The sequence below is a fragment of the Bombus impatiens genome, unplaced genomic scaffold, assembly GCF_000188095.3.
Source record: "Bombus impatiens unplaced genomic scaffold, BIMP_2.2 scf_0106, whole genome shotgun sequence".
In the NCBI taxonomy this organism is placed as follows: Eukaryota; Metazoa; Arthropoda; class Insecta; order Hymenoptera; family Apidae; genus Bombus; species Bombus impatiens.
Genome location: NT_176525.1, coordinates 195084 through 223025, shown reverse-complemented (window position 1 = coordinate 223025; position 27942 = coordinate 195084). Strand labels below are relative to the sequence as shown.

Genomic DNA, 27942 nt, shown 5'->3' with positions numbered 1-27942 from the left:
CGACGCCGTGACGCGACGACGGTACAACGAGGACGACGATGGCGACGACGACGTTAACGCCGACGCCAGACCAACTGACAGACATCGAACAGCAGCCCGTTAGTCGAGTATTTTGATAACCTCATGCCACCGGCCACCGGAACTCTGTTTCCAGTTGATGGAGAATCGACACTGTTTGCACACCACCCACGGGTTTATTTGTTTAATCAGTGATATTTGCAGGGGGAATGGAAGTTCATTGAATTCGTAGGTGTTTATGTTCGGTCCTTCCAAGTAGATAGATTCATAGATTGAGTTAATCCGACTAATGCGCCGTTTCTGAGCAGGTTGAAGTTAGATCACGGAACAGCGAGCAAGCAAATAAACGTAAAATTTGAGTAAGGACAATACGTACGATAAGTACGATAAGTAAAGAGCCATAAGGCGATCAGAATATTGCTTGTGCCCAGATATGAGAAATATATTGAGAAACGAAGGTTTATTGTGTAAATGGGAGAACGGTTTTATGGTTTCAGAAAGGAATAGTACTTCGTAGTATTGTACATATACTTCAAAATCTAGAAACTTTATACCTAAGTGCAGACGAAAGGAAAAATATGTAATGAGAAACAATGTATCAGAGAGATCTTTGCAACGCTCTTTCATAACTACGATAATTTAAACGATAAAATTTAATAATGTAATCTGAGAAGAGACTGGCTTGAAATGAAACGTTACGTATGGTATGATTAGAGTACTTGTTTTATGTAAAAATTAATTTAAGCTACGGGATCAAAATAGAAATACTACTAATACCAGAACTATTTTACATTTTTCTAAGAATTCGAATATTTGTCAAAATAATTGAGAAATCAATTTCAGATTGTCATTTTTACTCGTTTGAGGGAAAAATTCATTTGATACTAAAGTATTCGAAGGAGATATCATGCACAGGCGAGTATGCATATTCGTGTATCTAGTGAATATAGAATTCAACGGCGGTTTCCTAGAAAAAGTTCTTTACCTGCTCATAGACATCGAATGTACATGTATATATTCGGCTGCGGAAATGGCAATTCACGATTACGATGCGACAAGAAACAAGTGAAATCAGCGATTAGATTTAGCGTACGAAGATAAGCGAACCAAGTTGGCGATTATTTACGCTCGAAGATAAAGCAAACGTGATTTCCCGCAACAAAAGCTCTTTGAGGATTACACGTTTCAGGCTACAGCTCCACGAGATACGATTAATACTACTTGCAATATGATTTTTCTAATACATTTCTTGATAATGAGGTACGCGTACATGTTACGACGATGTAATTATTCGAGTAACGTTAACGATACTATTGTCAGATTTTTAGTTTTCGTACATATCGGTGAAATAACTTTGAAAGATAACGTTGAAATTTTTTTTTTAATTTTTCCATCGAGACAACGATCTACAGTGAAATCCGTTATAACGTACCGTACGCGTACCGAGCGAAAATTCAATGTCGATTTTCTCGAAAACAAAGCCCCAAACGAAAAATTTTTATTCTATATTTTCGACTTCATTTTTCGCGTAAAATCACCCCCTTTCCGCTTGTACCACCAGTTACCAACCACCCTGTATAATATAATAGTTATTGTTATTTAAAATAACATTAATTCTGGCGAAAAAGTGCAACATTATTATGTGCAGTATTAAGGACTTGTTAGCTGTATTATAAAAGTAGCGAACGTATTAAAAGTCGCTAATGTAATATAATAGAAGAAGCAATAGTTTCATCGACCAAATCTTCGGGAAATATTATTAACAGATAGAGGAAAAGAATGCTACGTTATTTATAGCAAATAATCTAGACAAAATAATTTTACACTTCTTTAACACGATATAATGACATAAGAAGCAAAGTACATAACATAATATCATATCCGTCAAAACGATCAACAATTTTTCCAACGACCAATCAACGATGTTTACCATAAATTATCGAATAGTGACTTGGTTATCTCATGATACAAATAGTTATTGTTTAAAGATAAAAAAAATTATTCGACAATCCATAACTTCAAATCTATTTTGGTATTTCGAGATTGTATTATTTACCAGTGATGTATCATATGCTACTGATTTTGATAATTGGAAAAATATAATTACGTAACTAAATAATAACAAATATAGCGTTACAATAGAATAAACAATCTATACAAGTAATTTTATATCTAGATGCGCTCAAATATAAATACATATATATATATAATATAATAATATATAATATATAAATATATATATAACATATAATATATAAATATATATATATTATGCGTGTGTAAGTGTGACTTATCCGTCTCCATTTCCATGTTTGTAGAAAAATAGGATCTTTGGTTAAAGTGAACGTTTTCCCATGAACAGTGACACGTACTAGTTACAATTTTCTGTCTCTCGTGCGGGAACAATTAACCTGTTCGCATTCAATTTTACGCTTATCACGAGAGTATCTGCGGAATAATTAATCCACGTCATTCTACCTCGTTGAATTTTGCTAAGATACGCGATAAATGAATGGAACAAAAAGCACAGTTTTCATCGAAACGAGATTAAACTACTAGACAAAATCTACGATATTTACGTACGAAGAAATCGATTTTAATTACGTACATTCCATGTATTCAAACACGCATGATCACGTATTTAATTCTTTTTATTCAAATTCGCTGCAAGAAACTCCATCGTTACGCAGAAATTCTTTCAATATTAAAATTTCTTTCGAGATCGAGTAATTTTCATTTGTATTATTATTTTTCTATTTGTACAAAGGAATATCTTTCTTCGCTGTACCAATCTGAACAGTAGAAGCTACTTTGCCATTTGAATTAATTGTCAAAATAAATTGTCAAATAAATTATCGAATAAACCTTAGAAATTAATCGCTAAGTAACTTATGAAGCAATCGCAAATGCAAATTCCAATAAAAATCGTCGTAATTTTCAAGTATTTCACGTGGTTATCGTAAAATTTAACGCTTTATTCGCAGTTATATGGAACGATTGAAAATTTATCAAGAGCAGAAGAGAAGATAATTTTCATATAATGAAAATTTATGGTAAATAGGAGAGAAGGACGATCGTAAAAACACGATGGTTTTCTAAAGTGTGTAGGCGAGAGGCCAGAAACGTCAGCTCGCAACGGACACCTTGTAATTCGTCTGTTCGTGTCACGAAGTTTCATAATCCCTGTATCGTATTTAACATTTTAACGATTTAGCCGGCCGTGTGCATAATACACTGGCGATCGGTATCTATACCTGGACCTGAGAGCGGTTCGAGAGAACAAAGTGAAAGGAACGTCGTAAATTAGATACAGCAACGGAGGCTGCGGGGGTACACCGAAGGGGGGACACAAAGCACTTGGTTCCTTTGAGGAACTTATTTGCCTGAATTCGATTCTCGTTTCGTCTTAACCCCAATAATTCCAACTACTTACTTAAAGTTACTAGTTAATTGAATTTCACTGTGTAAACACGAGAAACCCAGTTAATCGTCGCTTAATTTCTTGGACCTTATAAGTTCTTTGTTTGTAGATTTATTGTATTTGGAAAATTTTTGGTTAAAAGTTCCGATATTTTAGAACGTGGCATATTTTATGGCGATTAGAAGACCGTTCTGGAAGCAAATACCCAGTTTGGGAGAAACCAGTAGTTTCGTTTTACAAACAAGTTTCACTGGATACGACGTTTCTTGTAATTATTCGCTGCATTTGCAGGTGTTTCTCTGTTTCATACGTATGCACGGTTAAAGAGCCGTGAACACTTTTTTGTTGGTAAAGCTTGTCGCGACAAATGCAAGTCAAATTGATACGTAAAGTGTTGACAAGTGATTATTTAAGATTATTAAGATGATTATTTACAAACTGTCTTAATAGTTACATTAGAAATACAATTGATTCCGATAGGGGCTAAAAAACGTTGCCTTATCGAAATACTCATTTTGGTTATCGTCTAGTTATCTATTCTCATGCCGTGATGGATCAACACCCATCGTTAATTACACAGCTGATCAGGCAAATATATATCTCTGTTATCGCGTGATATACTATTTTTCTTTTTTTTTTTTGAGGTTGATAGAAAAAGTTGTAGGTACTATTTAATGGAATTGTGTTTAATTATTATCGATATCTGAGAAACGATTTCTTTACGGCTATATTTTGTTCTTTGTATTACAATTAATTTTTTCATTTATCTCACACATACATATCCTATCTTGTTTTATTTTCTATTACACTCCGAGACTACTTGTCACAAGAAAAATTCTTCCACCACTACAAGAAAATATCATAAATTTCCCGTATATACAATAATATTACACGTGATTTACAAGAGATAATATTTACAACAATGCACATACTGATAAACCATTTATGGATACGTTTTGCCATTTTATCTCTTCGATTATCCTACTATCAACGTTCATTCTCTTCACGAGCTCACTCACGATTAATCAATCCCCTGAAACTTGTTTCTAAGTTTCTGTATATCAAACAATGAACCAATAATCAACGTTAGTTGATGGTGAATCACGACTTTCCACACAGAAGCTAGTAATTAACCTTAAATGGGCAAGAACGCGAATTCCGACAATATCTCGCTCAATTTGCCATGAATTTGCGAGAATGTTTGCATTGATGAGATAACAAAGGCGGGAAAGCTAGCGGCAGGTATCGAAATTCCTGAAATTCCAATAATTTTCAACGACTATCTAACCGAGTCCAATTTCTAAACAATGGAATTCAAGGAGGTTCCTGTTGAATCGAGATTCCTGTTTCACGATCGCGGCTTTCCGCCACGATGAAACGTCTCCGTGATGTCGAATAAATTAGACTCTCTTTGACACCGTTATATCTGCGATATTCCGTACGAGTGACACGGAGTGACCGGTGTTTTAGATCGAGTTAACGGACGCTGAAACGGATTTCCTTCGGAGATAACGACGAAATTGAAACTGTGTTAATAGGATGTTGCAAAATTTATCGGCAATTTCTTCTCGCGGCTTCGTAGCAACGAAATTCGTCGCGAGGAGCATTTTTCAACTTGAACGCGCGTTCGTAGCAAATTTTCAATCCATCTGATAGACGATATTTTGAGCTGCGCTCAAGTATAGGTAAAAGCTAATATCTAATGATAATCTACGTTCCGATAAAAGAAAAGAAAAAGAAAAAAGAGAAAGGAACAACTATACAGGAGAGTTAACTTTCTCTAGTGGAATTTATATATCTTTATAAAAAAGGGACGAATCTTTGTCTTTTTCTAATACCACGCAAGTGTGGATAGAAATAGAAACTGATTTAACCGATTCAAACATTAGACTATTAAACTACGAACTATAATCTTAAGGAGCTTAGATCAAAACTTTTAACGAGTGAAGTTTATTACTCCGTAAACCTAAGGTAGACTTTAAGTAATATAGACAGACGTAAACGTAGATTACTATACCTGGCATAGAATGTAGGTTCCCTACATTCTTATATCCTATTTCTATGGAAATATCAAATACAGTTTTCCTCGCCTGAAAGGCTGGAAATTTCAAAATGCATCGGCTGAACGATTCAACCTATTACATATTCTAAACGTTTCCAGTGGCTGAGATTCCAAAATGTTGAAGTGGTCACCACTTCTAAAAAAAACTCTACAACTGGTCTTTGTAGTTTTCTCAAGCATCGAAGCCATTGACAGCGTATTAGACAACAGACTGGGACGAAGGCAGACCATAGACAGTAGACAGGCGACGATGGCTTCGGGGTTTTCAGTTATAGGATAACGCTGCTAGCGTTTCGGATCGGGACTAGTTCAAATTATATTCCTACTTGTATTTGCACTTCTGTATTAAAATATATTTTCTACTTTACAATTTATCCACGCGTTCCTCTGTTCATACATCTAATAACCTCAACGTAAATTATTCTTAATACCCGTAACAAGCAGCTGAACGATTGCATCTCCACTGTACAATCCACGTTCTTTAGATACCTCTACTTGTTCCAACGTGTACCATAGAAATATTCCGAGTCTCTTAAATTCCTTTGAAACCAAAACTTACAAAATATAAATCTTATAATTTCCAAAATATCTTTTACCAACGACCCATTTTAACGATTGCGTCTAATGCTCGTATGCGTAGAACACTCGAATGTGTCTCTTACTGTCTGAAAGCAAACTCGCAAGATAAAATTCTTCCAGAAGCTAAACCAATACAGGCAACGAGAAACATCGTTCGACAATAGCCGATTCGTAGCTTTTCTTTTTCGTTTTCGTTCGTGGTAACGATTCGATATATATGTCGGAGACGAAGGAACACCGGAGCCCCTCCCCACCCCTCCTGGAACCTTGGGAAAATCTGTACAACTGTAATCAAAGTTCACAGTGGTAATTAAACAAGTTGCCGTCATTCTACCCAACCATACCTTTTTGCGATTTGCGATAATAAACTTGGGCTCAAGGCGACTATCCGTCGCCGAACGTAGCCGCGGTCAACGGGACGGGCGCTCCGCCTAAGAAAGGTGCGGAGTGATGTTATGACCCTCACTAAAGGAAATACCCATAGAGGTACCCGACAGTAAAACATGCCAACGACAGTAAAACATGAATACCTGATGTTGAGACACGTACACAAGTCTGGTTAGGCCGAGGACCCGCTATAAAACCTGGGTTTTTCGGCAATTAAGATTTGTGCAAACGGACAGGCAGCTTTTGTCTCAAATCGGCTAATCGACAACGACGTCGGTCCGAGGACCTTGTGTACTTAGACAGCCCATCAGGGTTTGTCTCGGTGGCGTCGTTGGGACGAAGATTCATTCTTTATTGAGACCTCATCGAGGAAGGAAATAGCGCCTTACGATCAGTACATGTTTGAGTTAGTCCATCTATTCTCCCGTTGACTGTGGATTCGTTATCAAGCCTAAGACCGACGTCACGAGTCTCGCGACTGCCCACCGACCGCTGTTGATTGTCGTGTCGGTGTTCATTCTCATGTTAGTAGACCGTGCCCGTGTAACACCGCAACGATGGCCAATTCCAAGGAAGATCTACCAAACGCTCACAACCCTCCTTGCAACCCTTCTCCGACATATATATATGTATATATACACACGAAAGGCGACCTGTGATCTTCGACCCAACACGCTATTCTTCGTGAAATGGCAGCAAATAACAATGCACGTCCGCAAAGTGCATCAATGATAGGCGCATTTCTTCTTCGAATGGACTCGGTTGTTGCTCGCATAGCTTCCGTTATTCCGTGTAAAATCCAACCTTATGGCGCGTCTCTTGCGCGATTTATGGTCCGGTTCGTAAATCCTATGTCGGAATTCCCGGATAATCCCGGGCTCTTCTAGCGACCGACGTTGTCCCCAAAAGACAACAAAAAATTATTACCGGCTACTGCTGTCAAGGACAACGTGATTCTTGTCGTGACAATCTATTAATTGCCGCAATCGAGTAAGCAATTCAGCTGATGCATTCGATTTTCTCCCATAGAGAGCTTCTTGATATTATTCTTACATATGCACTTTTTGAAAGTGGACCGATGCATATATTTCGATGCGTAGTTGCGCTAAAGATTTACCTTGTTTTAAATAATAAACGCTGTTGGAAACAATTAAAAGAATCGTTGCTACAGATAGTAGCATTTCACCAACGAAGGAGAAGCAACGCTCTACAAGCTTAATGAATCGACACGTTATTATTTGAAATGTATTTTGTTGTAATTAATTATGATTGAATTGATGATTTGACAAGCATCGAGTACAATTGTAATGAAATCGAAGTGAAGGGAAAAACGATCCTCTTCAATTGTTACGAGGAGTATATTATATGTAAGATATTCTTAGAATTGTTTCTTAGAGTTGAAATAGATTCGTCACTATCGCAATTCGTTCGTCAAGCTCGTGTACCTTAGTCATTTCTTTCCTGCAATTTCATTTCAATTATATTTCGTCGACGATTTAGCTTCGAAAGGTTATCCTATTCTTTCGCGATAGCATGTAATTTATCGATCACTGATCGTTAAAACTTGCTAGTATTTAAAGTAATAAATGCCACGTAGGATATTCTCTAGATGACATTTTCAGTTAATAACGCGTCTATAATGCTCTGTTGTTTCGTTCTCTCACAATCCCCTAACCTGCTTCGATTGTCTCTAGACGAATTTAGGGAGCAGCCGTCTCCGAGCCTTCCAGACAAAATATATAATACACAGTGGAAGTAACAGTGGTCGGAGACCTTGAATGGTCCAAAGATTTCCAATAAGCTATAAATTATACAAATGTACAAAAGAAGCTCGCTAAAAGAAAAATATTTCTGGTTACAGCGTAAGTAAGAAATTATAAGAAATTATAATGCTAAGGTTAGTGGTAAAAAAAATTGCAAAAATCCGGAAATAAATATCTGGTCTGTTGGCATGAATTTAATTCAGCTTATGTGTTTTGTTTATACGTTAAAAAAATCTTAAAGCCCTGAATTCTTAAAAACCCCAAACCCACTGTCACATACCTTGGGCAAGCATAATCAGATCGTATCGCAACAATTACTTTTAAGTTCTACCATTTAAGCACAACTATAATGAACAGTTTAGACCAAAGTATTGGGAATCTTCCGAAAATTCCAAAAGAAAGGCCCGTTGTCTCTACATGTCTGACATATATATACAATTATGCTTTCCACCATGTGAAAGTCAACAATTTAACTTTTCTAGCAGTTTTTGCCTGATTCGACTAATTACAGACATCTTAAAACGATTAAGAATGTTTCGAAATGAAAGACTGGCCGAAATTATATTCGGAAAAGAACTTTCCAACGTAATTATACGGAAAGAACGATTTCAGGATACTTTAGAGAGACGATTCGGTAGTTGAAAGAATTTTTTGAATGGATTCTCAAGATTATCGAATCGACCATCGCCGCGACACATCGTATAAATCACCGAGAGAGAGAGAGAGAGAGAGAGAGAGAGAGAAAGAGAGAGAGAGAGAGAGAGAACTTTCATCGATGGCGAAAAAATGCTAAGTGAGCGGTCAGAGACGGTGCATTAAAGTCAACGACATATACCGTGACTTTCCATCGGTGGTCCAACGGCCTTAACGCGTAAATCATCTCAAAGAAATTTCTTCGAGCATGTCCGACCTGTTTTCATCGAAAGCCGGAAGCGTGGATCGACCCAGGGGCTTGCACGCGTGCCTTCGTGTTCCTCGTCCAATTACGAGAAACTGTCCGCATGGGGCAAGAAATTCGTCTTATCGATATATCAAAGAAAAATCTCGTTCTATCCGACGCACGAAAAATTATAGAAGGGATCTCGTCGATCAAACATTTTTCCGTAAATATCTCACCCTCTCTCTGTTCTCGTTTAATCGACTAATTTCTCCGTCTACGCGTCATGCGTAATTGCACAAACCGAGAATCAACTGTTTTTATTAACATAATATAATAATAATAATAACATTGTTATTATTATTACTCTTACGATATACTCGTAGATAGTAACAATTATTGGCTTTAGAGGGATGTAGAGAGAAATTGGCTAGAGATTCTGGGATTTGTTAGCAGCAACGTATATTCGAGACGATATAGCAATTTACGTCTGGACCTAGGACTCGGTAAGGTTAGAGATTCGTTAAAGCTACGCCAAGCGAAGCTCAGCCTGTGCAAGCTACGCCACGCTAAATTACCACGATTTCTAGCATCGGTCTTTTGTTCGTAGCTGCTTTCGTTTGCTACACGAAGCTACGCTACGAGGAAACTCCTTGAGGGCTTGCTGCTTTACGATGCGCATGACCTGCTGCTTTATGACGCGCATGGTCTGCCGGAGTAATTAGATTCGCCGTATTTAACTTATTGTAAATAGTAGAAACAAGAAACAGATGTGGAATTTTCTAGGTTTTGTAAAATTTTGTACGGCTTCAGGATCTCAGCAAAATGCTTCAGCGAACGTTTGGAAAGTCGATAGTCGGTGAATCGAAGTTGCCGAGTTGTTAGGTATCGTTGTAACAATTTGAGGCGAAGGATGCGTCATACAGCTAACAAATGGCAAATTGAAGGACCCGATCGTAAAGTGAAGAAGGCAGCGATGCTTTTTGATGAATGTGAAGGATTTGTACCTGAAGTACGAGCGTGAAAAGTGATTAAGAGAAATTTCTAACATAGTTGCACTTATCTTTCAACAACTTCCGAGAAATACGAAGTTTCTTATTTTATTTTTTCACCTGGCTCAAAATTCAATATTTAATTTCACTGTAAAAATGAAAGTAACAATAGCAAATATATCTACGATATAGATAGATATAGAAGATATAGAAGTAGGGATAGATAATCGCTAAATATAAAAATTATACGATTACAGTTTCACGTTTAATACAAATGAAGCGTATCGTAGAATCAAAAGAATAGCAAATAAAAATATAGAAGAAAATAACGCATTTTATGTAGCAACCGCAATAGAGCGCTCTATTAATAAATATCCGACGTACTACGTATATTAATCTTTCTATTCGTAACACGAAGTAATTACAAATTTATTGAAACGATAACGCCAACTATCATTCTACAGAATGAGCGAGCTACGTCTAACTTATCGAACTACCTTCTCTTATTAAAACTTTTAAATGGAAGCACTATGCGCACTAATGAATGTGTCGACTAAATCAATAATCTCGAAAGTTTCTTAACTCGACTGGTTCAGCGTAATAGACGTAAAAAGCAAATTCTACGAAACAAATTACGCTACCGTTTTCGCGAAAATACACATATACAAAAAAAAAAAAAAAAAAGAAAAAAGCCTACCTACTCCTAGCCAACTACGTAACAAAATAGACATACGTTTCTCAATGAGACATTCCGATAGACAATACGATTTGTATTTTGTTTACTCAATTTCAATTCCGTGCAATCGGATCGAACTATATATACACAGGCTAAAGTTATCAGTGCATAAATGCCAAAATAAACAGCATATACAGTCTTTGTATCCATCGTATTGCTCGAGTAAGATTATACGTATGTAGTCCGTAATTCTCTCGTTAAGATACACCAATTAACCTACATTGCGTTTTCTAAACTTGAAACCACCCAAAGAGACATTGTCACGTTAAAATTATAATCTATATATCGATACAGATATCAACAGATTTTTACGTGTCAGCGCGATAAGCGTTGAAATATGATATCGGACGGAATATCAAGGACAACAATTCAGCCTTTAGTTCCGCGAAAAGCGCGGAATACATTTACCGGGGAAAAAGGAACACGATAGAAAACTAGTTTATTGCCGTTCGGCGTAACAAGTATTTTATTATATGAACATTGAACTCGGTATACAATAAAATGAAATTCTAACAATAACTTATACGAGTTCGACCGCATAACGCGTGAATTTCATTCAGCCGATTATTTTAGCCATTGGTCTTTATGGATCCAAAAAGTACGGTATCTCGTATACGCGCTAAAGTATCTATACTAGGATTATTTTATAGAAAATATATTACACGTGAATTCATCGATAAGTCCAGGAAAAATAAATGTATTCAGTCAATTAAAAGAATAGCTTCTCGAACGTGCATAATTCTAATCAGGTCTTATCGCGTGTATCTCGTACCTTCGTAATATCTGATCGATACTTCGTGTTGATTATATAGTTATGAGACTCGATTTTCTATTAATTCAGGTTCCCAGTAATTTTCTACAATCCCAACGAATATCGACCATCGAACAGAATCCACCCATCTGACGCATTAAAATTCTCCGCAGAGAATGCAAGCAGTGTACAGCGAGACCACCAAAACCGCAGCTATCATTCTTTCAAAACGGTTTCACGATCCGGGACAGCATTGAAAAACGACGAGACTTCACGTTTGCGACGATAATATCGATGCGGCCCAATTTTACCAACCTTCATCGTCTGATGATCGCGCACCGTTAACACTCGATCGAACGAACCGTACGAGGCGCCACGGAAATAATTGGGATGGGTGGTAAAACTATTTCAGAGCGTTCACACGTTCAGAGCGTCCATAACGGGAAAATGCGTGATGCGGATCGGAACGAACCTTCTGCAAGGAAATTCGAATTAACTGTCTGGTATTTATGGATGAGATAGACACCTATCACGCAATACGATTTCGTTTATGCGATGCTATCGCGAAAATCGATTTTTCGATGACTCGTTAACCACTTAAATCGCATTAACCAAGTATTTCATCTATTACGATCCTCTTTCATAGCCAATTTACGCTATGGAATTTTCCAACTTCTAAGTTTCCCAATTGCCAAACTTCCAAGTTTGTTAATTTTCCGACTAGCAAATTGTAAAAGAATTTGGAATTTTTAGAATCTTCTATCGTTCGAGGAACGATTTTTTGAATTTACGCACTTTCACGTTATTACATTTGAAGTTACCAAGACGCAAACACCAATCTGCTGTTCTTCTTTCGTACGGAAGGAACAACGTTTATTTATTTATAAACGCTTAATAAGGTATTTCAACGTCGGACGAAAAAAGATTAATCGACAATGAGCCATCAAATCTCTCCTGTTTTTATGTCCTAAACATCTTCTTCCTGTGTTCGATAAATTCGTTGATTATTATCTGACGCGACGTAACTGTACGCTGTATAGAGTTGCATAAAAACGACCGCATAATTACGTTTCATCGGAAAATGAACGGACGTGTGTATACGATAAATACGTGATCCGGTCAGAGAGAGGTCGTACGGCGTAACAAGCACGCTTTAAATCGATAATCGTAGCTCGATTAAAGGCAGTGCACTGTAACGCGTGTTAATTAAGTGTTTTAATTATCACCGGCAGCCCATCACGCGACCAACCATGAATAGATAGTTCTTAGACCTTAAAGGCCACTTGAAAGGACAGTATTTTAAAAGAAAAAATAGAGTCCGGGTCGAAGCATTTTTTCACAAAGTGATTCTTTTTCAAAGAGCCAGACTTGTACAAAAAGCGATATCCACGAATATTTAAATAAAACAAACGAAGAATTTGTTCGCAGATATTGTAATTTATTTTTGTAAAAAAAAATAATCGAGAAAGCTCCTTTCTTGAATTAGTCATTGATACCTAAATTATCTGTAATAATATTAAATACGTCATAATATCAAATAATATTAAAATACAGATACTAATTGAAGAAAAATGTATAATCGTTGGCACGTGTAATGCGAGAGGCATGTAACATAGTTTGGTTTACGTTGCGCGAAATCCTCGATTATATCTAGTCGTTCAATTAAGAATGACGAATTGTCACGATGAAAATCTCACGAATACCGCGAACTCGAATCGCGGATCACGTTTCCTCCGAGCACGTCCGATCTCTTCGACGCGTTTCATAGATTCCCGCATGCTCGTTATTTTCCATATTCTCCGTGGATTGGAAGCATAAATATTTAAAGTTATCGTAGATATCTTATTCTTGATACCGATAATGGGACTTGGATAGTTTTTAAATAGATCCAATAATACCTGCGTAATACTACGCGCCTATAAAACGAACCGCAATCTCGGCAAGTCACATACGAACAACTACATGATAGGGAAACGCGTCGGATAAGAAATACAAGATACAAAATATAAAGATGCCGAAGCAGAGTTAAAAGCTATAGACGTATCTAAAATTTTCATGCATTTGGAGGATCAATAAGGTATTCTTAGAAATGAATTATACACAGATAGTTTCAAACGATATCCATCAATTTGAAACGATCAAAACTATGGACAAAACATCGCGTACGCAAATATATTTGAATATAATTTGATATTGGTACTACAAATATTTCCTACATACGATTCTTTCTTTTGCAATAATTCACAATATAATGTAGAACTTACGATTCTCAATTCTCAAAGCATATAATATTTTTCCCAACATTTTGCTCCAGGGAAAGGTACATTGACAATCGCCGCACTATTTTTTGATAGTTTTCCTCTTTCTTTTTTTTTTCAATATGTCTTTTCAATTGTCGGAGTACGAGCGATCAACGGGTTCCTGCGCAAGTGTATCGACCTTGAGACGAACTCTCACAACACCCCAACGTCCTTAGAGAGAAAGGACGTCCCGCAGGCCTTCCTCGGAGAAAGCATTTGCTCGCTAAATAAATACACAAGGCTCGTACTGTCTCAACTATCGTGCAAGTATTAATGACATTTTCCCTTCACCGATTATTTGAATGCGCGTCCGATCGAGAAGACCTATGCTACGGTATAATTCTCACGCGAATCACTACTTTCGATCGGCTTTGGTCCTGTGCTCGCCTCTTACAATCGATTACTCGATTTCCGCTCTGTTCATCGGGATCCTATGCTCGAAAATACTTTCACTTATTGATCCAGTTACCATTCAATCGAAGTTTTCGTTCGATTCGTGTCGATGTTTCGCGCTTCTCGCTTAATTAATTTCGAAAGAACAGTAAATGGATTGTACGTATACGTATACGGTTCGATGAACGTCGATTTGAAATTTTTCGCTTTTTAGATTCATAATTATCGAACACGTCTCCTGAATCATTAATTATCCGCGGTATTTATTAAAAAGCGAAACTTACACTTTCTTGCGAAGCTTTTTCCTCTTCGATTGGATGCTTTACTTTACAAGTATGAATATTTCTACGATATTAGCGCGAAAATTATCAGAATACTTAAAACGATTAATCTATGATTTTTCCTGGTCTGAATGATTTTTTGTAAAATATACGAATACAAGTATCATCGATAACCGACACAAAAGAAACGTTTTTCACAGTCTCGGAGAAAGACGAAATTTAGTCTCCCAAAAGGAATTAAAATCTAAATAAAACAGATAAAGCAAATATGTGGAGCAGATCGATTTTCGTTGGAATCTGCGAGGATCGGTAGCAGCGTTTTCCTTAATCGCTACTGGAAACTAGCGTATCGATTTCCATTACATGGAAATTCACCGTGGCCTCGACGACCATGCAATCTCGCGTTTTCCCCTGGTGCAGCTGCAAGGACGCTTCCTCGATGAAGTTTCAATCGCGTTACAGTTTTATCAAACCGTGCCAGATGGAGACGAACGATGAAAAACAGGCGAGAAACGCCGATAACGAACAGAAGGAAGCGTGAATCGTCTGTTTCGAATTTCCTAGCACGCAGAAAAAATAAGGACGCAAAACTAAACATAGGAAGAGAAGAGAAACTCAAGGAGAGGATGTAAGAACAGTAGATACGGAATTTTCGGGATTTTTATATGTCTCGGCTCGAATCATTTGAGCGTGTACGATGATTATTGGCCTGGAATCGAGTCGAACGGACGAGAACAAGAGATGGCGGAAAATGAAAAACGAGGAGAACCCAAGTGGATCGGAAATAACGATTCGGTTGGAAAACGAGTTCCGACTGAAAGATGTTGATGTGGACTTCGTGGGTTTAAGTAGGTTACTCGGCGACATTATTTTTCTCGGAAGCTTGTTATTTACGTCTGCTGTGACATTCCTGTTTCTTACTTTGTATTCTTCCTCTTTCTTTATTTTTTACTTTTTTTTTTGTGGAAGGTAGTCCTGTTGACTCTGCTTCTTACACCATCCCTCTTGGAATTATTTAATGGACACAAATATTTCTACGCAAATTTTCTATTATTATCTTAGCGTTTGGTATTAAGAATCGTTCACAGATGGAACCGAAGTTATTTGTGATTCTACGATCAGCTTCTAAGAGTAATAATTTACCTCGCAAATCTAAATATAACTATCTTACGAAACAGAGGATATAAGATACTCGTACGGAACAATCAAAAACTCTTTGGCAAACTAAACAAATTAAACACGAGCCTTTCTACGAACATTTATAAAATACCTATGCTTGGAATACAAAAATTGGAATGCACGGATACGAGGTAACACGGTAATTTCCAACCTACATATTTCCCAAGAAAATTGACTCTATTAAATCCCGAAGCCTTTAGATACCTGCGGCGTCTTACCTTAAAATACAACAAAAATAGCTAGAGGAAAATTTCGTAATACGTCGTTCGTCTGACTTATCGTGTCTTCTAGAACAGTTTTCCTTTGACGAGATTTTACCAGGAAGACAAAACACGTTTCGCCCAGATCTGAAAAATTCCTGTTCTAAACCATAGGAGAGGAAGTGAGAAATTTTATGTACAGAGAGCAGGGCGGTGCTTGTATCTGAACGAATAGAAGGATTCTTTTGAGAGAGTGCAACTTTGCGACGGAGAAACAGTCTCGGAGAGAATAAAGAAGTCGCGGATCTTTTTCAGCGTGAGCACGAGCTTTACAACTGCATTCCACGCCGTGGCACTTGCACCTTTTTTACTGCGCTTTTACGCGGCGACTACGCGGAATTTATAGACACAAAGACCGCGGCCGATACAATGCAACGATGCTTCGACGTGCGTAAATAGTATATACGAGCCGGTCCACGCATTCCACGGATTATTTCGCGTGGCCTGCGTATACCGACCATACTACGCTTCGTGTGGACATTCATCAAATTTATCGATGCGCATTTTTCCGATTCCTTGTCCGCGGAGACTCGCAGTTTATACGCTCGACCGAAACGAAACGATCGAGATCGATAAAGAAATTTGGAAATTGGCGATACAAAGATTGGGATGAAAAGATGCACGGTGACGTTTACGAAGATGTTTTCCCAGTTACAGTTTGTTCACCGTTAAAATAGAGAATTTAGTTCGTTTTATATCTTCCAGTTCTTCGGACGTGACTTTTCACCGATTTAAAATATTTCGAAGTTTCCGTGATTGAAACGAACGAAAACGTATCTTGTGTTGTCTATGTGCTGACGTATATCTCTTAGGATATTAAAAGAAGATAATTTGGACTTGTATAAAATTTGTTTACGAAGAAATGAATTTTATCTTGTTTTATTTGCTTTGACAAAGTTTCTTGGAGAATGTTCTCAAACGATACGAGTAGTTTCAGATTTTCACTCTTGAAAATCATGTCGGATTTTAGGTCTTTTAACATAATTCTATGAGAAACCTACTAGAAAAATGGTCGAATGTTTGGGAATTTTTACGATTGAAGCTGTTTGGACGAGATATTTTTAAAAAATTCACTACCCACAATATCTGAAGATTGACGCAAACAAAGAAATTTATTTTCCACATATTTTTTTACTTAAGCCACAAGAGATAGGTAAGTCAATGTGCAACGTTTTTCCGAGTATGTTCGACGAGGAAACAGGGAAAACGCATCGAACCGTAAACGGCTCGATAGAAATTGATGTTCCTCGGTTTTCACGCGTGACTTGCACACAAAATAAAAATCATCGCGTTGAAAGAATGTATAAACAAAGGTATTCATCTATCGTGTACGTTCTATGAATAAATCTTCCAAATTGGCACCGTTGAATTCTTGCGAATGCCATCGGGTTTCTTACTGCACAACGTACGGTCAACGGATTTTATAGAAATTTTCCAGGTTGGGTAGAACTTTTGCGATATTCGTTCGAAAGATATTCCGCAAATATGTAATAATTTAAAACTTTAAAACCGCGTATATGAAAACTGATAAACTAAAAACGAGTAAACTGGTATATGAAACACAAAAAATTCTAATAATTAAATATCGAAGAATCTTTGAAAAAAAAAAAATACCAAAGTACATTCCCGTTCGCTACAAATTTTTCGAGAAAAATATCTATAAAAATTGTTCTGAATCTATTTATCCACGAGTCTATTACCTGTTCAAAAACCAAATAATTCGACAAATTCGTGACTAACAACGAAATTGATTCGAATACAAAATGCATTCAAAGTATCAACTAACTTAAAAAAAAATAAAAAGAAAAAAGAATTAAAAATTATTGCCGATAGAGATCATGCGAATCTGATGAAATTAATCTGACGATCGAGGACAGTAATTTATCTCGACAACAACTAACCAATTTAAAAATCATTTTCACGGGAATTCAGTTACAATGTCTTCCGCAAATACCCATTGTTCAAGACACATTTATTGTTGTTCTACTCGTGTACGAATCGATTCCAGTGAATTTACGCGTGCCCAGTGAGAATACCCTGAACAGAACGGTTCGATGGAACACAAATCGTCGCATGAATACCATTCCCGCGGTAGCGAAACTCGATTTCTCCGGCTCTCATCGAAATTCGTGGACGGTGAAAACGCTACCGGCTATTGGTCATGGTGGTTTCATCGAGGATACAATTCGTCGGGCACAGCACACGAATCTATTCCAACTCGGATGATTATCGCGAATAATAAGAGCCAATCGATCTGCAGTTATCGGGCTCCTCTTACCTTTTCAACGAAAAGATTTGTATCTTTTGTATTTTTATACAAATATATATTTGTATATCTTCTGGAATTAATAAATTTACGCCTCTTCGCGATACCAAATACAGTTAATTTAATTCTAAATACGAATTTATCGTTTCGACGTTTCGCCACATCGTTTTTATTTCAAGCGTTGCTCTAGTGCGAAGAACGAACAAAATATCGTTTTTATTAATTGTCAATTATTAAGATTAAAATATTGTACTTGTAGGATAATGCGACGACTTTAAACATTCGAAAAAGCATAACATCACAAGTTATAAATAATTGACAAAGTGCATAAATGAATAAATACGCGTAATCGTGAATTGATGGTTAGTAGTCGTTTGTAACTTTGATCTTTGTCAATCGTTGAAAACATGTACTTTTTATTTTTCACAACATCATCCGAGCCTCTCATTTGGCGAGTGGCGTAAGCTCAATTCAGTGGCGTAGTAGCATTCAGTGGCGTAAGATTTAATTCACTCGTCAACCAAGTGGCCCATTTTATCGTATATTAGCGTCAGTAGAAATTTTACGCGTAAGCGAAATTCATATGCAGAGTGAAGGAAATCTCGAATAAACTATATTCTATCTCTGTTCTAATCATCACACGTACATCGAACGTCTGTACAGATTTATTGGGTTGGCAACTAAGAGATTGCGGATTTTGTCGATACTATCTAATGACAACCCAATAGAAACCCACATTACGTTATCTTCAACCTGTTATTCCATTTTATTTATGCCAATGCCCTGTAAAGTATCGCTACATGAAACCATATATTTTCTTATCTTTTCCTTGCTTTACTTCATTCTAAGTAAACAAACTATTTTTATCGCGTTACTTTGATCGATCCAAGTCTGAAAGTAAAGTAAAAAGTTGATACATGTATAGTACAAAGTAGCTTCGTTCGACTTCCATTCATATTTTTTAGTAATTCAAAGCAAGTTGACCAAAATCGTTCGGGGAACCCGAATAAGAAAGAAAGGTCAGACACAAGGTACGTGAAATTGAATAAAATGAAGATCGAAAGATGGAAAAGAAAGACACTATGGTCCCTAAGAAAGAGACTGGCCCTTACTTCTATGTGAATCTGGTCGAATGCACGTGAAACAGGCAGGTGGAAGCTATGCTTCGTTTCCAAAGTAGGTATCGTTTTAGGCGATTCAGGTCGAACAAACGAACTTGACGAGCAACTTCACTTTCTATCGTTATTCGATACAATTTAAGCGCTCGGCTCACCTTTTAGCTACGCGTAACGGTATCTTGATACCAATTTATTCAGTGAGAATTTCCAATGAGGATAAATAGCTTTCGATAAATTGGAATAACTCGACAGGTTGGGAACTATATTATACAAATATTTGTTTCTATCTTTCACTATGATATAGGATGATATTTGAAGATATTTTTATTTTTTATTTTGATTTATTACACTGTAAATGTAGGACGACTTTCGAATTTTTCTTTATATATTGATTTTATATCATTAAATTTGGTTTGGAAACTTTTCCTATTTATATACTCGCTATTATATAATTGTGCGAATTATAAAAAATAATTTCTCTATTTCTGACAAATTTACTAATAAAACTTGAAGAGAATGCAACGATATTTCTGTTCGATAAAATGGAACATTCAAGGAATGAAAATGTCGAAACTTTGAAATCTCTACAGCTTCTCTGTTTAATAAGAATGATGTAACTGTAGATGTAATATATGATACAGATATCCACTTACTTTCATCCTTTTATCTTTTTATGCACTTACCTCGACATAGTACAATAATAGATCACTACACACGTCCTTTCAAGGTTAATAACAACAATCGCATAATCAGATTATCGACGATACATCATACTTTAAAACCCGTAACACCCTAATGCTCCTAGAATTTTCCATGAAATCCTTCGCTCTACCGCTTCCAACTAAAATTACAAATTTACTAAAAAGAGCCAAGAAATTTGTTCGATTCTAAATCACAAATATTTATAAAATTCGCGGAATCCTGCAGAATTTTATCATTATCTTATGTCTAGTTAATAATCTAACCTATTATTTGTGAATATTAATTTAGATAACTAATTGAATCTAGCGTTTAGATCTAGCGGGTAGTGTCTCTTCAACCTGAATAATTTAATATCATTTGTAACCGATGAAAGCTATAGGAACGCGAAAAGGTTGCAAATTACAATTGCCTTTTTTTTCGAAAATTCTTGCACATCTTTCAACAATTCTGAACAATTTCTGTCAAGTTCTCTTAGCTCATCTACATAGATTTCTAAACTTTTACAAATCGTCGACAAGTCAACGTCAATACCAAGCAAACGCGATTTGAATCTCAAAGAGCGACTTAATATCGCTCGATCTGCATCGATTTTGTTTAATTGCGTAACGACCATACGTAACGATGATTCCTCGCGTGTACTTCGCGATTGAATAAATTTACATGACGTGTCATGAACTCTCCAAGCGTCTCGTTTTCTTTTCCGAATCTCCGACTATTCGCTGTCGACGATCGTTCGTTTCGACGATCGGCGTGCGCGTTCTCGTCGACACAAATTAACAACCGTGTCACCGATCAAACTTGATTTCTGCAAACAATCGGCGAACCAACGTCTGGTAGAAGGTTCGACCCGTCTCATTTGCGATGTCGAGCAAATAAAAAGCATTGATCCGCTAAATCCATTGGGGGCTTCCGAGTTAATACGAGCATGTTACGATAATTCGATGGGTTACGTACAATATCCTAGTGAGCGAAAGTGAGATTTCTTTTATATACTTTTATACTTTATTTTTATTACTTTTATATACGTTTCTCCGTGTAACCGTGGCTATACTTATGAAAATTCATCGTAGGAGGACATTGTAGATACATATTTGACATTTTTGTAAGTACAAATATACGTAAATTCAGATTGAAAGCTTGTTTTCCACCAAGGATATATGTGTATACCTACAGGACGAATCGCTCAATTCTATTATTTTAACCTTTTCCTTGTGAGAAAGTCAGTCGAGTGGTTGTTGAAGCTATGACTATGCAAAGCGCTACTGATACGTATAACGTATACCAATGATAAAATTATGGTAAAATATTGCATACGTACGTATGATACGTATTAACAAAAAAGGGAAAAAAATATGTACGTATAGTACGTTCATTAAACATAATATAACGATTTAATTTAGATAATAATTAGAATCAACCATAGTATCTGCGTACATTTTATATCGTAATTCGAAATATCATCGAACAACGAATATAAAATCATTAAGAAACGGGGATTCCAAATCTAGTAACTATTGAGATAGTCTTTGAAGGCTTAAAATATCGACTAATAGCGCAAATGTAAATGAGATGTCGAACGAGTATGAATAATATACGCGACGAGCGAGGTTGATGATTTGCAAAAATTTCATTCATTAAATGCCTTTCTCTTATCTCAGTAGTTATTGGCATCCGAACTGGTCCGCGTTAATAGCGTTCTTTACTCTACGATATTCTACTCAGCTGGAAAATTAATTTCACTGAAAAAACGTATATCCTAGCGTTGTATGTCTTATTTTATCGAACCTTAATTTTCATACTCAATTTTGATCTTGACGATTATCTCTTGTCAATTCTACTATCTGCTAGCTTCCCCGATATGGAGGAGAAGCATTTAACGATATATACTGGTTTAAGGCTACTTAAATCGAGCATCGACTTCGAGGAATCTGACTATACATATCGAAACACGCAATGCATTCGTAATGACGATAAACGAATGAGAGTCTTCTGCAACAATATCCTTCAAGTTTTATTAAAACAGACGTGTTACGTGTTAGAGTGCGTTGCTTCCTTTCTAATCGCGCTATGAATGTATAAACGCATAATACAGTACAATCGTACATACACGTATCTACATATGTATGAAACATTGTGTATGTAAAACCATATAGGAAATCCCCTTAAGAAAAATCTATACCAATATGAATCAAGTAACGTAACGCGTTCTAAATGAATTATAACAGGACATTTCTATTCGTATGCTACTTACAAGTCGGAATATTACAAAGGAGTTCATTGAGTGCATTATTCACAATAAACATGAATTTTTGTAATGGTATGTTAGGCAAAGGTACCGATACGCGGCGGTACGACGTAGCCATGCTGTATCGGCGTTTTACATTTTTCGTTGTATGATGCGATTTTTGGGTTTAAGCCTCTGGGGAGCGGAGCTTTTTTTTTATTTTTTTTCTGTCCTGAAAAACTTGGTCGCAAAAAAGGATGCTTCGGTAGTTTGCTTTTTAGGTGCTGCTACTTACAAGTCGAAACTGATAAAGATGGCAGTTTCCTTTTAGAAAATGATCATTTTAACTCGTAATTCGAATAGGAAGATCTCCAGCGAGAATATAAATTCTTTTGAAGAATATGCAAATAACAGTTCGTTCATCGAGTCTAACTCTATCATACGTATTAGCAAAATTTACGAAAAAAAGATCGACTGAAGAATCTAAAAACTGATTCCCTCGAGATTCGCGTTATTCACTCTCATCCTACGCGATCCATCAAACCTAAATAGGAAAAAAAAGAAAAAGAAAAGCAAAGAAAGAGGGAGAGAAAAAGAAAAAAAAACGGAGAAAATCAATAAGTTTCTCCAACGATTTTGATACAAAGAAACTAACGAGAAAAAGAGGACCAAAAGATCGGTTCATTGGAAGACACTTTCAAGGCTCTCGCGACCGTTGACATTATTTCTTGAAATATGTACTTCTCCTGAGATTCATCTCGGCCGCTCACTTTCACTTGGCGTAATTTGCAGTGGATCGCGAGTCGAACTCTAGATTCACCGATTCCATGGTATTCCGTAGCGTGTGGCCGTGCGTAAGTAAACGGGCACGTGCTCCTTCTCCTTTACGCAGTAACGACACTGACACGCGCGTAATTACATTCATGTCCGGGTCGCGTTCCGTGCATGCGCCACGGCGTCGTTAAACTTCGCGCTTCGACCGCGGATCGTGTTACCTAATCGCGGGTCTGATAAGCGTGGCCTCGTCGAACGATCAACATGACGAGGACAATTCCAGGCGAAAGGGGAAAGTTGAAGGAACAAGCTTCGGTACCATTCGACAGAGAAATCGACGTATCGAAAGGAGAGAATTAAGGAGAAAAGTGTTCCCTTTTTTTTTTTTTTTGTACCGACGAATTTATTAATGCTAGAGCAATGATAATTGTTGCAGAGGAAGGTTATTCGTCGAAGAAGAGTGACATGTTTGTATATGGTTGTTGCATGTTAACAGTAGAGTAACTGCAGTCGTTAATGTGTTTTTAAATATACTATACATAAATAATTATAATGAAGATCGATGAAAGTAGAATAGCTAACTGTATGTGTACGATCAAGTTTCGATATAAATAAAAATTAATATTGACTTTGTTAAGAGCATCGACATATTATTAATACGTAGCCGCAAAGGAAATAAAAGAAGATTTGATATTCGTAATTTTTATGGATATATGAATATGTATATTATATGCTAAACATCAGCTCGATTACAAATTTTCTGATTATATCTTCCATAAAAGCTACATTTACCATCCTTTTCTTTTAATGCTTCAGACAGGTTCCTCCTTTATATATTTCTACAAATATTTCCCTCTCTAGAGTATTAATTTTTCTCGAACGCTAGAAACTAGAAGCATCGAATTATTTGGAACAACCAGTAGCTTTACTTTGTATTAATGCGAGGTTGTAAGAAAACGATTGTCCGGTGAATACGCTCGGCAACCGGTTAATGGCCAGGGGCCATTTCACGACACCTTGATTCGAATCACGCTCAGAGGCAATACTTATTCTTGGTTTGTAAAATTTCCAGCCGTCGGCGCGGCCTGTTCCCCCGGATCGTTATTCAAGTTTCGAGGAACAGCTGTGCTACTCAAAGAGGGCCCCACGCCTCTTTTCTTATGGGGTTAGGTGCCACGTACCCGAACCAAACTAGTCTCTGGGAGAGTTTAGCCCGGAAGGCCTGTGAATCTTACGTCGCTTTTTAAAGAACCCTGGCACATGCATTCTCCCTTAACCCATACACTCCTTTTCCCTAGTCCAGAAGCATCAGCTCAACAAAATAGCCTGAGTCTACAATAAGCCATTTTTATAACGTGAGCTTTAAGCGTAAAATCTGAGCAATCGAATAATTTTGAAACTTAATTACGATCCAGCGATTTTCTGTAAATAATAACGAGGGAATTAATTTTTAGAAAACAGCGAATCAATATTTTCGCCTTAGTCGAAGAGGAAATTGAAATTTCAAAAGATTTCCAACGTATCTTCTTGTATTCCGAGGTTTACCTTAATAACGAAGGGATTTTTGACGAACCAATGAATTAGAAATTTGATGTCAGTCGAAAATGAGATGAGATCTTAGAAAAGAAATATAAATTTGGCGTTGAAACATCGAATACTCTCGGCAATGTAAACCCGCTACTTTGCTTTCGCCATTCAAATTTAACTCCATGTTTTGACATTTTCGATAACAACCCCAATTCAGGCATAATTCCTCCAACTTTCAAATAAAGCTATCGTTTAAACTAACAAGCGAATCTAGCTACGAAAAATCTAGCTTAAAATCTGATTTATCCAATAATCTGTAATAAATAAAAATTTATCCAACTGTACAAAAGAAGGTTGACTAACGTTGGTGACGAAGTTCCGATTTTCAACGTCAATGTCGTTTGTTATTAACGCACAAACACGATGATGGTACCCCGCTGGGGGTAGCCACCCACATGTTATATTAGTATACCGCTATAATATTTTACCAAATTACTGGACAAATTGTAAAATTTAAATAAATAAATAAAAAAAGAAAAAGAAACTAACGCACAAAGTGTCCGTTTTCTGTTACCTACCATTTGTAACGCCGTTTCTCTTACCGTCCTCCTCTAGCCGTTTCCATTTTCCCTGCTCAATAGCGTGTCCTCAACCATAAGTGTGGGAGACTTGGCCGCAGTATTATGCAACTACGCCCGAATCAGGCAGATTCGAACACGTGCCACGTTTCTGCGTCCCATCATCGCGCCTTTCTCTATTCGATCGAACGACTCGTCTCCTTGGTCATTTCGTTCGAGATCGTTCCATTTTCCACCAAACAAAACCATATGGCACAATAATTCCCCAATTATGTAATATCAGTAAATGGGAAACAGCTAGAAATTGTAGATCATAGATTTTTCTCTTACAGATAAAAGATCCCTGTGATTCTATACGAGAACTTTTAGTTTTTCATCGAAATCGGTTAGAAAAAAACATTATAGAAACACCTTATTAATCCTTAAACTCGTTAAAACTCGTCATTATTATTATTACTAAATAATTATTATTATTAAAACTCGTTAAAAAAAAAAAAAAAAAAAAAATAAAACACCTCACAGTTTCCAATTGATTAAAAGTAAAGAAACTTAAGCAATATTAAGAATGTAAATGTCATTCAGCCGATATAGGATCGCAATTTGTTTATAAAAAAGAAAAAGATAATAACAATAAAATTGAACAAGTGAACAACGCAACATTGTCGAAATCGCTTCAATTCGCTGTAAATTCGCGGAATCGATGGAACTAATTAAAATAAATTTCGTTATTATTGGCGCTCCAATCAATTATCCAAATCTCGAAATTTTACGCTGAAATTACATCAATGAATATCGAAAAGCAAATATTTATCCGCGGAAAAGGACACGCTCTGAGTAAGTTTATGGCGGCCAACGAGCATAATATAATCGCTTCCTGATGTGGAACGAATAAACGCTTTACAGCATTCCGATTGCAATTTCGCGGATTCCTCGTGCACACTATTGCTACTTATAGGCTTTCAGGTCGTTTGCACCTACGAAGCAAAATTTCATGTTAAATATAAAATCGAATTAATTATTTCGTATTTCCGTTTTAACTAATCATTTTAATTTCTGTTCTTCGAAAAGATGATGTAATTGCGCGGTGTTCGCTGCGAACGAAAATACAAGGAATGAAATTAATAAAATAATATTTTTTATTTCAATTATATGCAGAGTTATACGCAACGAGCGAACATGAAAAGACTCAGAAGTCGAAGATAATTTATTTAAATGTACACGATTATTTTGATTTATAACTTGTAGAAAAATTAAAAAATGAAAATATTCAACTTATAAAGGAAACACGACATATGAATCTCAAACGAGTGACGTATTCGATTCGCGAAGAAAATGTTGGATAATATATAGTTACACGCGTTAACATCACGAAACGTCGTAGTTTTCCTAGTCGGAGATAAAGAAAACACGAAAATAATCTACTATTCGACCAACGCATCGACGATAAATCGTCGAACTCATAAACGACAAGGGTAACATATGGAAAGAGAAGATTCGTATTCTAGTTTAATAGCTTGAAAGATTTGTCGTGCAATTGACGTGAATTGGGTTTTGAAGCGCAAAATTACTCCTGAAATTACATTAATCGAGTCGAATCTCGAACACGTTTAAAAAACGCGCGATCGAAAGCTACGAGGAACCTGTGGCAAACTGTGTATCATACAAAACTCGCATGCAGACATTTTCACGTCATCATTTTTTATTTCGCTCGTTTAATCCAATTTTTGCTTTACACGTCTATGTACATATTGATAATACGTGTGTGTCAAAGCGTTACATGCATATTGCAACGCAATCTGCTTTAGCATCGATGTATTTTGACGCAAGGCATACGCCCCTTCGACGACTTTACTTTCGAATCTCGTCCAAGAGGTTGGAATACTTATGTCAGGTGGTGCAAGAATCGTCGAAGTTGTGACGATATTTTTTGTAATCGTAGCGACATGCTCGCGTCTCGTTTTTTTATTCTCTATTTTCTTGTTTCTATACATTAAACAATTGCTACGAAACAGGTAAATATGGATGCAATGTCTTACGAAGAACACAGATGGTGAGCAAACATAACCTCTACGAAAGCATGAAATACCATCGGTTAGCGAAGCGAAAGATATTCCAAGATATTGGTTACGATAATATCGGGCAGAGTTAAAGAAAATCGAAAGAAAGATGTACTACACGTTTCGCATTACTGTAAATGGAAGAGATGATTCATCGATTTTCACGTTTTGCAATGGCAAAGAAGTAACGCTGTTATTTTAATGAATTCTTAAATCAAAATTAAAATATGCAAGCGGACAAAACATTCGTTTTAATAAACTTAGCCGCAATCTGGAAATGAATCTAGCAAGTGAACTGCCTTGTCAGTTCTCTTATTACGTAATGTCGTTGTCAAACCATACGGATATAGCGTAATGATGTAGTCGAACAAATTAACTCGGCGAAAAGAACACTCGTAATCGTTTTAAATTGAATCGCGTTCGATTTTTCTGTCAATCGCATACGAGAGGGCTAGGAGGGCAGAAAATACGTAGAGCAGTAAGCAGCTGCTAACAAGCCAACGTGGCCTGGGTTAACTCTTGATTCCAACATCTTTTTACTATTGTTTTCACCGATGCCGTAATATGTTTCGAATAATAACGTTTTACGGTAATTTCCGCAAGCAAACATGACAATTTTTTGATCATGTAGTAACGAAATACCATACAAAATATGGCGAGTGAGTGACGATCGAGTGTCTCTTTCCTCGGCACGACA

The 27942-nt window shown here is 36.7% G+C and overlaps 1 protein-coding gene across 1 annotated transcript in view; it reads right to left on the bottom strand.

The window, feature by feature from the left end:
• LOC100742334 (RNA polymerase II elongation factor Ell) overlaps positions 1 to 27942 on the bottom strand; it is a 148240-nt gene that overhangs the window by 119253 nt on the left and 1045 nt on the right. The gene's annotated exons all lie outside the window — the stretch shown is intronic.